At 44.1% G+C, this 13,749-nt stretch overlaps 1 protein-coding gene across 2 annotated transcripts in view; it reads left to right on the forward strand.

Annotated features, from left to right (window-relative positions):
- Nucleotides 1-13,749, forward strand: part of LOC134969342 (capping protein, Arp2/3 and myosin-I linker protein 2-like) — a 549,992-nt gene that overhangs the window by 395,124 nt on the left and 141,119 nt on the right. The gene's annotated exons all lie outside the window — the stretch shown is intronic.

The raw sequence follows: 13,749 nt of genomic DNA on the forward strand, positions 1-13,749 counted from the left end.
CATTTATCCGTAGGCTCTTTTAGAGACATGACGGTAGTGACAGGCAAAGCTGAGGAAACCACCATCCTAGCCACATGTGAGTCCACTGGAGGAGACGTTTCCCAATTCTTAGACAGCTCTGGCACAAGGGGATAGCGAGCCAGCATCTTCTTTTGAGGCACAAACTTCGTACCCGGGTTTTCCCAGGGTTCCTGACGTATATCCACTAGGTGATCAGAGTGAGGTAAAACTTGTTTAACCACCTTCTGACGCTTGAACCTATCAGGTTTCTTAGGAGGGACGGATGGCACGGGATCATCCATAATCTGTAGAATTAACTTAATACCTCCAGAAGATTAGGTACATCAATATGTGAACCACCCTCCCCATCAGCCATATCTGAGTCAGAACCTGTAGGGTAAGTGTAAGTGCCATCTTCATCAGACAAAGTGTCAGTGACAGCAGTGGATTGTGAGGAGACAAGCGCTCGCTTAGAGGACCCCTTGGACTTAGGCTAGCGATGGTCAGACTTTTTAGTAGTCAGGGACTGGTTCAACTTCTTCAACTGAGCAGATAAATCGTCCGCCCACGGCGGGTTAGCTGCAAGGACCACCTACGGTTGTACCGGCATCGGGGATCCCATAGGGGGTGTTTGTTTATGAACTAGCATATGCAGAAGCGTGGAAAAAGCGGCCCACGGTGGGTCATTATGTGCCTCCGTTGCCACAGTTCCACTGGGAGGCAAGGAGCCCCCAGAACCAGAGCCCACAGCTGCTATATTCTCCTCATAGTGATCTGTGGCATCAGCAACACCGGCAGTGTGTTCAGCCCCAGAACCGTTACCCTCAGAAGCAGACACGATATTACTTGCTGTAGCAGGTAACACAGTACAATTGGTAGCAGCACAATACCTCATACCCAAAACCCTGCGCAGTGTAGTCAGCACAAGCAGGGATACAGGAGAGATATGGTGACTAAATCACAGAGAAAAATACGTATTAGAGTATATCTTTGTGAAAAACCTATATCAATATAAAACCTGACGCATCAAGCCCCCTCAGGTTATAGAATATAGGGATAGTATGTTGAGTGAAAGACACTAAATGGACACCACTCAGCTATCAAATGCACACACAGATAGTCTCAGTTTGTACAATGCAGAGGTTATTACTAACAATAATACTGCACTGGACTAGCTCTTATATATATATATATATATATATATATATATAGCTATATATATATATAGCTATATAGGCAATAGATATAACACTACACAGTAAGAACTGGATGTATATCACAGGGTAATTGTACTAGAAAATCCTGACAAAATGCACTCTTTCGTAACTAGCACTGACTGAAAAGGCAGGTAGAATACTTAAGTAGAAAAAACAACACTGATCCAGGTGCTAATTAGTTAATCATAGTGCTAGTAGAGGGATAGAGACCATCTAATACTGCCACCACCACAGAGGACGGACGGGGAAAGGGAGAGTAAACACTGCCGCTGTGCACATCGAGGACCTCCCCAGCACGTCTATGCTCACGGCTACGGCGGTAAGCGGCTTACACCAGTCATTAAATTGACAGTCTATGGACTATGCCTAGTATATAAACAGGAACTGTGTTTATATGTAGAGGACTGAGTTCCAATATATTTGGACAAACACCACTCATTGCCGTGGGAATATAAGTTACGGTTTATTCACATTATATCAGTGGAACAAACAACGGTTCTAAACAACAGGTCTGAATACTGGATGCTTAAATAGAGAAGTAATGTTCTAGTTTTAGAATGAGCTTATAATGAATATGCATGCATATTGAGTTTTTTAAATATATGTTCTTTTTCTTTTTCTAGAATACTTAAGTGTCATGTAAAGGCACAGCACTGACAACCAGGCGGCTTTACACAGGAGGATTTGCCCAAGCAGTCCCAGGAACAGTGAAGCTGAGGAATAATGGCACCCAGACACTGACAGAGAGTGAGGGAGAGACAGATATGCAGCTCCAGGGCGGGAACATTTGCGGGAAATGGCGTCCTGGGGCTGGGGGAGGGGCTTCAGGTCTAAGCCTTATCCTCCTGCTGGCAAAACCACCAGGCACTGCGGGCTCTTAGTAAATTGGTTTTGAGAGAAAACCTGACCTGTGCCCATGCCCTGGTGATCTAGTGGGATCGCCTGTACTGCCACAGTGTCCACTGCCAGCACGCGCGGCCCACCTCCCACTGACCACACCGGATCGCGATAAAGACAGGGTCCCGCAAGCGGGATTCACTCACCACCTCCCGAAGTGCGGCCACACGATCCTGGAGAGCCCCAGCCATGTGTGTCTAACATGAAGAAAACCGGAGCCTCCGCTATAGGTACCCGGCAACCAGGGCTCGGGAGTGTGCCGCGCCGCTGGGGAGAGTTGGAGCTGCAGCAGTGAATGTCTCCTGACTTTTACCACCGCTGCTGCCCTTGAAGTCTTCACTTTTTCTTCAGAAAAAAGCTCTTCTTAGGGCTGCCTGGAGCAGCCCCTCTGTTAAGTGCCTGCTTACTGCAGCACCAACTACAAAACTGAGCTCCTTTGCAGGGAGGCGGGGTTATAGAGGAGGCGGCGCTGTGCATTTTGGGAACAGTCAAAGCTTTGAGCCTGTTGGTGCCTCGGATCAAGATCCTACTCTACACCCCATTGTCCATCCTTGTGGAGCCCAGTGTACCCCGCAGCAGAAATGTGAACTATTTGGAGGGACTTGCATAAGAATGGTAGCTGGATATGGGACCACGGGGAATAGGGGGAGAACTTTAGCGTTTACAGCACTCAGGTCCTGCACAAATCTCCATGATGTGGTCTGTCCTCCCCCTTGTTCCCCTTCCTGCCCCCCTCCCCTTTTTCTGATTGGTAGGATCAGAGTATTTGCTGGACTCAACTTCTAACAATCACCTCTTGTTCCAAAAGCCTTTGGAGCACTGGGAAAATGCCTTGTTCTGCTTCTGGCTAAGGGGGTACTAGGGCAGTCTCGGACATTGTTTATGAGGCTTAAGTTTGATATACACTGGTTTTACCGATTTTTATGAGCCCTACAGCTGAGATATCTTTAGTCCACAATTGCTCAGGGATTTATGACAGCCAGCTTGGTAGCGTCTGCAGGACCGGCATAAGCCTGTTTTCATGCTTTCACAAGGCATCCTGCATGGTGTCAGCATGTTCTGGCACATGCAGGTAAACTCCATCATGTGAGCAACTGATGGAACACCTGAGTTTTGTGAGCAGATCACGATCAAGCAAACTGACAGGGGCACTAGTGGACAACAAAAGAGTGCGCTCTGAAAGCATAATTTCAACTAGGCTGTTAGATTTTCCTACTGCAGTGACCGTTTTGTCAGAGGAAGGAAAATCTTGGCTACCTGCTATTACTGAAACTGAGGCTCCGGGGTCTATTAAGCAAGGTAGCTGCTTATTAATTATGATTACATTTATCATGGCATAATGATTGTCTGTAACTAATACTAAGTACACCGCAGCGTTGGCCTTATGTCAGTCTCTATTCCCTGGACACTGTATAAAGTCCCTGCGATCGTCAGAGGATTTTATTTTCCCTTACATGGTTGGTTTCTTGCAATCATAGGACAAGTGTCCCATTTCATGGCAGTTGTAACATATTGCAGTTCTCTGTGGAGCTGACCCCTTCCTACTGGAGAATGTCTTGTGAGCTTGCTGAGCTGACTGCTCAGCTGCTTTGATCTTTAAATTCATTAACTCTTGCTGACTGTTTGCATCCTTCTCAACTAAATTATTTTCATGATGTCTGCACTATTCAATAATATTAGCAAGGGTTTTAGTTTTCCAGTCAGGAGACTGTATGGGACTTTTCAGTCCCTCTACATAAGATGTTATTAACAAGGGAGCCAAATCTGGTTTTCCTTGTATGTCAGGAATGCCTCTGTGACACTTAACAGTTTTAAAGAATCTGGCAGTGTAATTTGTGAGTGATTCTTTTGGGTCCTGGGCAGTTCCCATAATCTTTTTCCAATCTATCATGGCAGGGAATGTTTTGTTAAATGCTGTTTCTAATTCTAACCATTTTGTAGCCAGCTGATCGCTATTAAGCTCATTGGCAGTAGCATCCCATTTTAACTGTTGGATCAGGGATGTGTAATCAGTGGGTTTGAACAAGGCTGGTAATAATTGTAAGACATCTCTGTATGTGGGTTGGTGAATATTCTTATAGGCCCTACACACTTGGCGATATTCTGAAAGATATGAACGATCTCGTTCATAAATGAACGAGAACTCGTTCATATCTTTCAGTGTGGAGACTTAAGCGATGAACGATGCGCGTCCCCGCGCTCGTTCATCGCTGGTCTCCCGTCGGCTGTGCATGCAGGCCAATATGGACGATCTCGTCCATATTTGCCTGCACTTCAATGCAGCCGGGTGACGGGGGGAGTGAAGAAACTTCACTCCCCCCGTCACTGCCCCCCCGCCGCCGGGTTGCTCGTCGGCCGTATCGGCCGTCGGGCACCTCGGCGGCACATCGCCAAGTGAGTAGGGCCCATTAGAGTAAAATGATCCCAAGCAGCTTTGGGATCCTTCCTTGGGTCCGGCATATTTTCTGCTAGGGCTCTAAGGTCTGACGCCATCCAGGGGACATGCATTGAGTATGTGACAGCCGGCCCTTCACCTCCAGCCGCAGGGGCTGTAATAAGCCTGACCAGGTATAGGGATGGCTGTGACACAGTGGAATTTGCAAGGGGCGAGGTCTGTGGTATCATGTGTTGACCTCTACCTCTGCCCAAAGGTGTTACAATGTAGTCCAGTGTCCGTGTACCAGATGTATCTGGTGACTGAACATGAACTGAGGATTCTGGTAGTGTAGCATTATCAAAGAGGGAAGAAAAGGTAGCAGCAACCTGGGGGTTGTCTGCTGACCATGCATCCTCTGCTATACTCGCAAAGGAAGGATCAGTGGCAGCGACTTGAGAAGTGTCTGCTGCCTGTGCCCCCTAAATCTGTGGGTTCTGCATAATCTGATGCAAGTAAGGGTACAATGCCTCCTCCCTCTCTCCAGTCTCCTCATCTGGCTCTGATTTCAAAGCCATAGTTCTTGCCGTATAAGGTGGTGGGTTTTCTATTGAAATTGACAATATCAGTGCTTCAGCCACCCACAAACAATAGGATTTCCATTTATTACAACTTTTCAACTTATTTCCTAAATTATTTAAAACCGTTCTGTCAAAGGTACCTATAAGAGAAAGGGTTAGTGAATACTGTTTTCTTATTCCATTTCTTCAAATATTTCACCGCAATCATACCATGTTTACAACACATAACATTAGTCTGCATACCCAGAGGGACCTCCATCTTTGTGGACTGTTTTTGCCCCATTTTCCCTCCTCTTGTGCACAAAATCACCTCAAAAACCGGCTATCACAAGAAAATGGAGATAAATCAATTATTTCAATCTAGTTACGTATACCCACAAGCATCACATCTGACTGAGTATAAGACCCCTTTCTCCCCAGTCTTTTATAATTCCTTGACGAGAAAACTCATTTAGATCCATTTCCTATCAAGCCCTTACAATACCTGCTATGAGAACGGCCTCAAGTCAGTTTCTCTTCAAGCCTTCACCATACATCAGGGTAAGAAAGCTCACACAGATCTATTCTTCCCAGGCTCTATAAATGCTTGTCCTGAGAAGGCAGCTGTACTCTCTGCCCCTCGTATGAGAGCAAAGTTTAGTTTACACTTGTAAACACCATTCAGTTCATTCATCCCTTAAATACATATATTGCAACACAGAATCCATATAGCAGCTTGTGCATCAGTTCAACCCGTGTAGTTTAGTTTTCTCTTAAAGTTTAACCTTTATCACTTAATACTTTATGCAACAGCAGGTCTTATGCAACTTGTACCATTTGTCATCAAATTATGGTAAAAAGCATAAGGTAAAAACCTGAAATCCTGTAAAGTACCATAAATAAGGGTAAAACAATGAAGGTCATTCCGAGTTGTTCGCTCGTTGCTGATTTTTGTTATGCTGTGATTTGTTGCAAATTGCACATGCGCAAGGCACGCAGGGCGCATATGCTTAGTTATTTAACACAAAACTTAGCAGTTTTGCTGTGGCTTCTGAGTTGCTTTTCAGTCGCGCTGCTGTTTGGTAAATGATTGACAGGAAAGGGGCGTTTCTGGGCGGCAACTCAGCGTTTTCCCGGCATTTGCAAAAAATGCAGGTGTGTCAGGGAAAAATGCGGGAGTGTCTGGACGCGGGAGTGTCTGGAGAAACGGGGGAGTGGCTGGCCAAACGCAGGGCGTGTTTGTGACATCAAACCAGGAACTAAATGGACTGAGCTGATCGCAATCTGTGAGTAGGTCCGGAGCTACTCAGAAACTGCTAAGAATTATTTAGTAGCAGTTTTGTTAATTTTTTGTTCGCAATTCTGCTAAGCTAAGATACACTCCCAGAGGGCAGCGGCCTAGCGTGTGCAATGCTGCTAAAAGCAGCGAGCGAGCGAACAACTCGGAATGATCCACTATATACGCACAAATTTGAGTACTGCAATAATCAAAAATAGCAGTGATTTCTGGAAAGAATGGTATTAGATATTAGGCCTAGGAAAAAGAAGTATTATATAGAAACGAAAGATATGCTTTTCATCTGTTCCTTACCTCGAAATGAGGTTCTTTTTGGAGCAAGCACTGGATACACAGGACAGGTCCACCATACCATTGTGCCACAGAAAGTAAAGGTAGAAAAAGTTTCTCACCTTACAGCATTGTTTAGTTTATGCGCTAGAAGGTCCAGTAGCTGTGTTGTCCCATGCAGGCAGTGCAATAGCCAACCGGGCATCAAACATCAAATGTGGTAGCAATGAAAATGAGATATGCCAGGATCAGATGAAAAGTGGTGGTTTATTCATACCTCGTGCCCAGGTGGGTGTATAAGAGCACGAAGGCTCAGACAGACAACTTGGTTACAGGTGGTTACAGTTTATATAGCATACAATACACATTACATCAGAAGTGGTTACGTGACAAAACACAATCTTTATTACTGACATCCAGACACTATACTTATTCATAATTATAAGCATGCAAAGACCTCCAGGCGGTCATAAAGGGGCCATATGTTAGGATGAGAGCACTATCCGCCACTCCTGGCCTCCTAATGCCCTGCAAAGAGGCTCTTTTAGAAAGTGCATTAACAGAAACAGCTGCAAGGAGAGAGAAGAACGCTTCATATACTGTTCAGAATATGTTTCCTGCAAACAGATGGCATTGATACACTACGTTTAACCCTATAAGTATTCAGTCCCATCATAAGGGGCCCAGATTTCTCTGACAGGCTGTATTGTTGTGATGTAACGTAGTGGTAGGTAAATGTATGAAGCAGTGATAACAGAGGAGAAGTGAGCTACTGGAAAAGTTGCCCATGTCAACCAATCAGTATTGAAGTAACATTTATAATTTGCATACTCTAAAATTATACAGAGCAGCTGATTGGTTGCCATGGGCAACTTCTCCACTGGCTCACTTCTCCACTGTTATCACTGCTTCATACATTTACCCCAGTGTGTGGAGAGGTAGTGCAGTAATGTGTTGGGAGGTAGTCTAGTTATGTTGTGCAGAAAGGTAGTGCAGTAATGTGTGGGGAGGTAGCAGAGTACGATGGTGTAGAAAGGTAGCACAGTACGGTGGTACAGGAAGGAAGCACAGTAATGTGAGGGAAGGTAGCGCAGTACTGTGGTGTGGGAAGGTAGCGCAGTAATGTGGTGCGAGAAGGGAATGCTATAATGTGGTGTGGGAAGGTAGCAAAGTAGTATGGTGAGGTAGTGTAGTGATAGTGTGTGGAGAGGTAGTGCAGTAATTAGTTGGGAGGTAGCCTAGTAATGTGGTGTGGGAAGGTAGTGCAGTGCGATGGTGTGGAGAGGTAGCGCAGTAATGTGGTGCGGGAAGGTAGTGCAGTACTGTGGTGCAGGAGGTAGTGCAGTATGGTGATCTGGGAAGGTAGCACAGTAGCAAATTAGTTTGGGGAGGTACTATGTGTTTCAGCCGTTCAAATAATTGAAGAAAAATGAAGTCTCTTTGATAAACGTATTGCATTGTGAAATTCACAGGACTCACGATAAAAGAATATCATGAACTCAACATTGACACATTGATTTCATCTTATATACTTGTCATTACGGCGTTACATGATCCAATCAAATTAGCAGACCAATCATATACATAAACCAATCACAATTCATTTATCAGAATATATTATTAATTCATATACTCCCCTTATGAGGGATTTCCAATTAATTAGCTCAACATCTTGTGATTATGACTGTTTAATATCAAAATACATTTTACCTTTCATCTACTTTTAATTATCTTTATTCTGCAAAATACAATTCCTTATTTTGCAAAACACTAGCTAACCGCAGTCTCATGATACACTGCGCAGCTGGCCTTAACTTCTTGTTTTGACTAAAAATCAAAGTTTCTGCAAACATGTAAAAATCACATTTAAAACAACAGTTTCTTTTAAGCAATAGACAAACTGACATCCAGCTTCCATTTTGTATTCACTTATCCATATAATTCCTCTCTCTGCCAATATACTTGGCACTCTAATACACAAATCAGAAGGTTCAGTTTCACAATTCCTAATGAGGGTTAGGTAAACCCATAACATAGGGAAAAGGTGGGTTCACGGGCATGGGCCTGGCGCCAATGCTCACCGCACTGGCTGGGAATCCCTGATCTTTGATAGGAACCTTCCGGTGTTGGCTGAGAGGGTTTTGATTAGTGATGAGCGGGTTCGGTTTCCGAGAAACCGAACCCCCCCGAACTTTACCCTTTTTACACGGGTCCGAGGCAGGTTCGAACCTTCCCGCCTTGCTCGGCTAACCCGAGCGCGCCCGAACGTCATCATCCCGCTGTCGGATTCTCTCGAGATTCGGATTCTATATAAGCAGCCGCGCGTCGCCGCCATTTTCACTCGTGCTTTGGAGATGATAGGGAGAGGACGTGGCTGGCGTCCTCTCCGTTTATTGTAGAACACAGTTGACTTGATTGGTTGTTTTTTATTACTTAATTGTGGGGAGGATTGGGGAGCAGCTGTTAGGAGGAGTACAGTGCAGAGTTTTGCTGATAAGTGACCACCAGTTTTTTTATCCGTTATCTGCCTGAAAAAAACGCTCCATAGTCCATACCATATCTGTGCTCAGTGTGCTGCATGATATATTTGTGCTGAGTGCTCACACTGCTTAATTGTGGGGACTGGGGAGCAGCTATAGCAGGAGTACAGTGCAGAGTTTTGCTGACAGTGACCACCAGTATACGTTGTCTGCCTGAAAAACACTCCATATCTGTGCTCACAGTGTGCTGCTTTATTGTGGGGACTGGGGACCACCAGTATAATAAATATTATATAGCAGGAGTACAGTGCAGAGTGCACTGCTGTACCTACCTCTGTGTCGTCACTCGTCATCCATTAAGTATACTATCCATCTACATTGTATACCTGTGGTGCATTTTTTTTAGACTAGTTTAGCAGTTTGCTGACAGTGTCCACCAGTATACTATATATAGCAGTATGGTAGGCCACTGCTGTACCTACCTCTGTGTCGTCACTCGTCATCCATTAAGTATACTATTCATCTACATTGTATACCTGTGGTGCATTGTTTTTAGACTAGTTTAGCAGTTTGCTGACAGTGTCCACCAGTATACTATATATAGCAGTATGGTAGGCCACTGCTGTACCTACCTCTGTGTCGTCACTCGTCATCCATTAAGTATACTATCCATCTACATTGTATACCTGTGGTACATTTTTTTTAGACTAGTTTAGCCGTTTTCTGACAGTGTCCACCAGTATACTATATATAGCAGTACGGTAGGCCACTGCTGTACCTACTTCTGTGTCGTCACTCGTCATCCATTAAGTATACTATCCATCTACATTGTATACCTGTGGTGCATTTTTTTTAGACTAGTTTAGCAGTTTGCTGACAGTGTCCACCAGTATACTATATATAGCAGTACGGTAGACCACTGCTGTACCTACCTCTGTGTCGTCACTCGTCATCCATTAAGTATACTATCCATCTACATTGTATACCTGTGGTGCATTTTTTTAGACTAGTTTAGCAGTTTGCTGACAGTGTCCACCAGTATACTATATATAGCAGTACGGTAGGCCACTGCTGTACCCACCTCTGTGTCGTCACTCATCATCCATTAAGTATACTATCCATCTACATTGTATACCTGTGGTGCATTTTTTTAGACTAGTTTAGCAGTTTGCTGACACTGTCCACCAGTATACTATATATAGCAGTACGGTAGTCCACTGCTGTACCTACCTCTGTGTCGTCACTCGTCATCCATTAAGTATACTATCCATCTACATTGTATACCTGTGGTGCATTTTTTTAGACTAGTTTAGCAGTTTGCTGACAGTGTCCACCAGTATACTATATATAGCAGTACGGTAGGCCACTGCTGTACCTACCTCTGTGTCATAACTCGTCATCCATTAAGTATACTATCCATCTACATTGTATACCTGTGGTGCATTTTTTTTAGACTAGTTTAGCAGTTTGCTCACAGTGTCCACCAGTATACTATATATAGCAGTACGGTAGGCCACTGCTGTACCTACCTCTGTGTCGTCACTCGTCATCCATTAAGTATACTATTCATCTACATTGTATACCTGTGGTGCATTTTTTTAGACTATTTTAGCAGTTTGCTGACAGTGTCCACCAGTATACTATATATAGCAGTACGGTAGGCCACTGCTGTACCTACCTCTGTGTCGTCACTCGTCATCCACTAATTATACTATCCATCTACATTGTATACCTGTGGTGCATTTTTTTTAGACTAGTTTAGCAGTTTGCTGACAGTGTCCAAAAGTATACTATATATAGCAGTACGGTAGGCCACTGCTGTACCTACCTCTGTGTCGTCACTCGTCATCCATTAAGTATACTATCCATCTACATTGTATACCTGTGGTGCATTTTTTTTAGACTAGTTTAGCAGTTTGCTGACAGTGTCCACCAGTATACTATATATAGCAGTACGGTAGGCCACTGCTGTACCTACCTCTGTGTCGTCACTCGTCATCCATTAAGTATACTATCCATCTACATTGTATACCTGTGGTGCATTTTTTTTAGACTAGTTTAGCAGTTTGCTGACAGTGTCCACCAGTATACTATATATAGCAGTACGGTGGGCCACTGCTGTACCTACCTCTGTGTCGTCACTCGTCATCCATTAAGTATACTATCCATCTACATTGTATACCTGTGGTGCATTTTTTTAGACTAGTTTAGCAGTTTGCTGACAGTGTCCACCAGTATACTATATATAGCAGTACGGTAGTCCACTGCTGTACCTACCTCTGTGTCGTCACTCGTCATCCATTAAGTATACTATACATCTACATTGTATACCTGTGGTGCATTTTTTTTAGACTAGTTTAGCAGTTTGCTGACAGTGTCCACCAGTATACTATATATAGCAGTACGGTAGGCCACTGCTGTACCTACCTCTGTGTCGTCACTCGTCATCCATTTAGTATACTATTCATCTACATTGTATACCTGTGGTGCATTTTTTTAGACTAGTTTAGCAGTTTGCTGACAGTGTCCACCAGTATACTATATATAGCAGTACGGTAGGCCACTGCTGTACCTACCTCTGTGTCGTCACTCGTCATCCATTAAGTATACTATCCATCTACATTGTATACCTGTGGTGCATTTTTTTAGACTAGTTTAGCAGTTTGCTGACAGTGTCCAAAAGTATACTATATATAGCAGTACGGTAGGCCACTGCTGTACCTACCTCTGTGTCGTCACTCGTCATCCATTAAGTATACTATCCATCTACATTGTATACCTGTGGTGTATTTTTTTTAGACTAGTTTAGCAGTTTGCTGACAGTGTCCACCAGTATACTATATATAGCAGTACGGTAGGCCACTGCTGTACCTACCTCTGTGTCGTCACTCGTCATCCATTAAGTATACTATCCATCTACATTGTATACCTGTGGTGCATTTTTTTTAGACCAGTTTAGCAGTTTGCTGAATTTGTCCACCAGTATACTATATATAGCAGTACGGTAGGCCACTGCTGTACCTACCTCTGTGTCGTCACTCGTCATCCATTAAGTATACTATCCATCTACATTGTATACCTGTGGTGCATTTTTTTTAGACTAGTTTAGCAGTTTGCTGACAGTATCCACCAGTATACTATATATAGCAGTACGGTAGGCCACTGCTGTACCTACCTCTGTGTCGTCACTCGTTATCCATTAAGTATACTATCCATCTACATTGTATACCTGTGGTGCATTTTTTTAGACTAGTTTAGCAGTTTGCTGACAGTGTCCACCAGTATACTTTATATAGCAGTATGGTAGGCCACTGCTGTACCTACCTCTGCGTCGTCACTCGTCATCCATTAAGTATACTATCCATCTACATTGTATACCTGTGGTGCATTTTTTTAGACTAGTTTAGCAGTTTGCTGACAGTGTCCACCAGTATACTATATATAGCAGTACGGTAGGCCACTGCTGTACCTACCTCTGTGTCGTCACTCGTCATCCATTAAGTATACTATCCATCTACAATGTATATCTGTGGTGCATTTTAGTTGTGCGCAGTATATATAGTAGTAGGCCATTGCTATTGATACTGGCATATAATTCCACACATTAAAATATGGAGAACAAAAATGTGGAGGTTAAAAAAATAGGGAAAGATCAAGATCCACTTCCACCTCGTGCTGAAGCTGCTGCCACTAGTCATGGCCGAGATGATGAAATGCCATCAACGTCGTCTGCCAAGGCCGATGCCCAATGTCATAGTAGAGAGCATGTAAAATTCAAAACACAAAAGTTCAGTAAAATGACCCAAAAATCAAAATTAAAAGCGTCTGAGGAGAAGTGTAAACTTGCCAATATGCCATTTACGACACGGAGTGGCAAGGAACGGCTGAGGCCATGGCCTATGTTCATGGCTAGTGGTTCAGCTTCAAATGAGGATGGAAGCACTCATCCTCTCGCTAGAAAAAAGAAAAGACTTAAGCTGGCAAAAGCACAGCAAAGAACTGTGCGTTCTTCGAAATCACAAATCCCCAAGGAGAGTCCAATTGTGTCGGTTGCGATGCCTGACCTTCCCAACACTGGACGGGAAGAGCTTGCGCCTTCCACCATTTGCACGCCCCCTGCAATTGCTGGAAGGAGCACCCGCAGTCCAGTTCCTGATAGTCAAATCGAAGATGTCACTGTTGAAGTACACCAGGATGAGGATATGGGTGTTGCTGGCGCTGGGGAGGAAATTGACAAGGAGGATTCTGATGGTGAGGTGGTTTGTTTAAGTCAGGCACCCGGGGAGACACCTGTTGTCCGTGGGACGAATATGGCCATTGACATGCCTGGTCAAAATACAAAAAAAATCAGCTCTTCGGTGTGGAGTTATTTCAACACAAATGCGGACATCAGGTGTCAAGCCGTGTGTTGCCTTTATCAAGCTGTAATAAGTAGGGGTAAGGACGTTAACCACCTCGGAACATCCTCCCTTATACGTCACCTGCAGCGCATTCATCATAAGTCAGTGACAAGTTAAAAAACTTTGGGTGACAGCGGAAGCAGTCCACTGACCACTAAATCCCTTCCTCTTGTAACCAAGCTCCTGCAAACCACACCACCAACTCCCTCAGTGTCAATTTCCTCCTTACCCAGGAAAGCCAATAATCCTGCAGG

This window comes from Pseudophryne corroboree, chromosome 11 (genome assembly GCF_028390025.1).
Source record: "Pseudophryne corroboree isolate aPseCor3 chromosome 11, aPseCor3.hap2, whole genome shotgun sequence".
NCBI lineage: Eukaryota > Metazoa > Chordata > Amphibia > Anura > Myobatrachidae > Pseudophryne > Pseudophryne corroboree.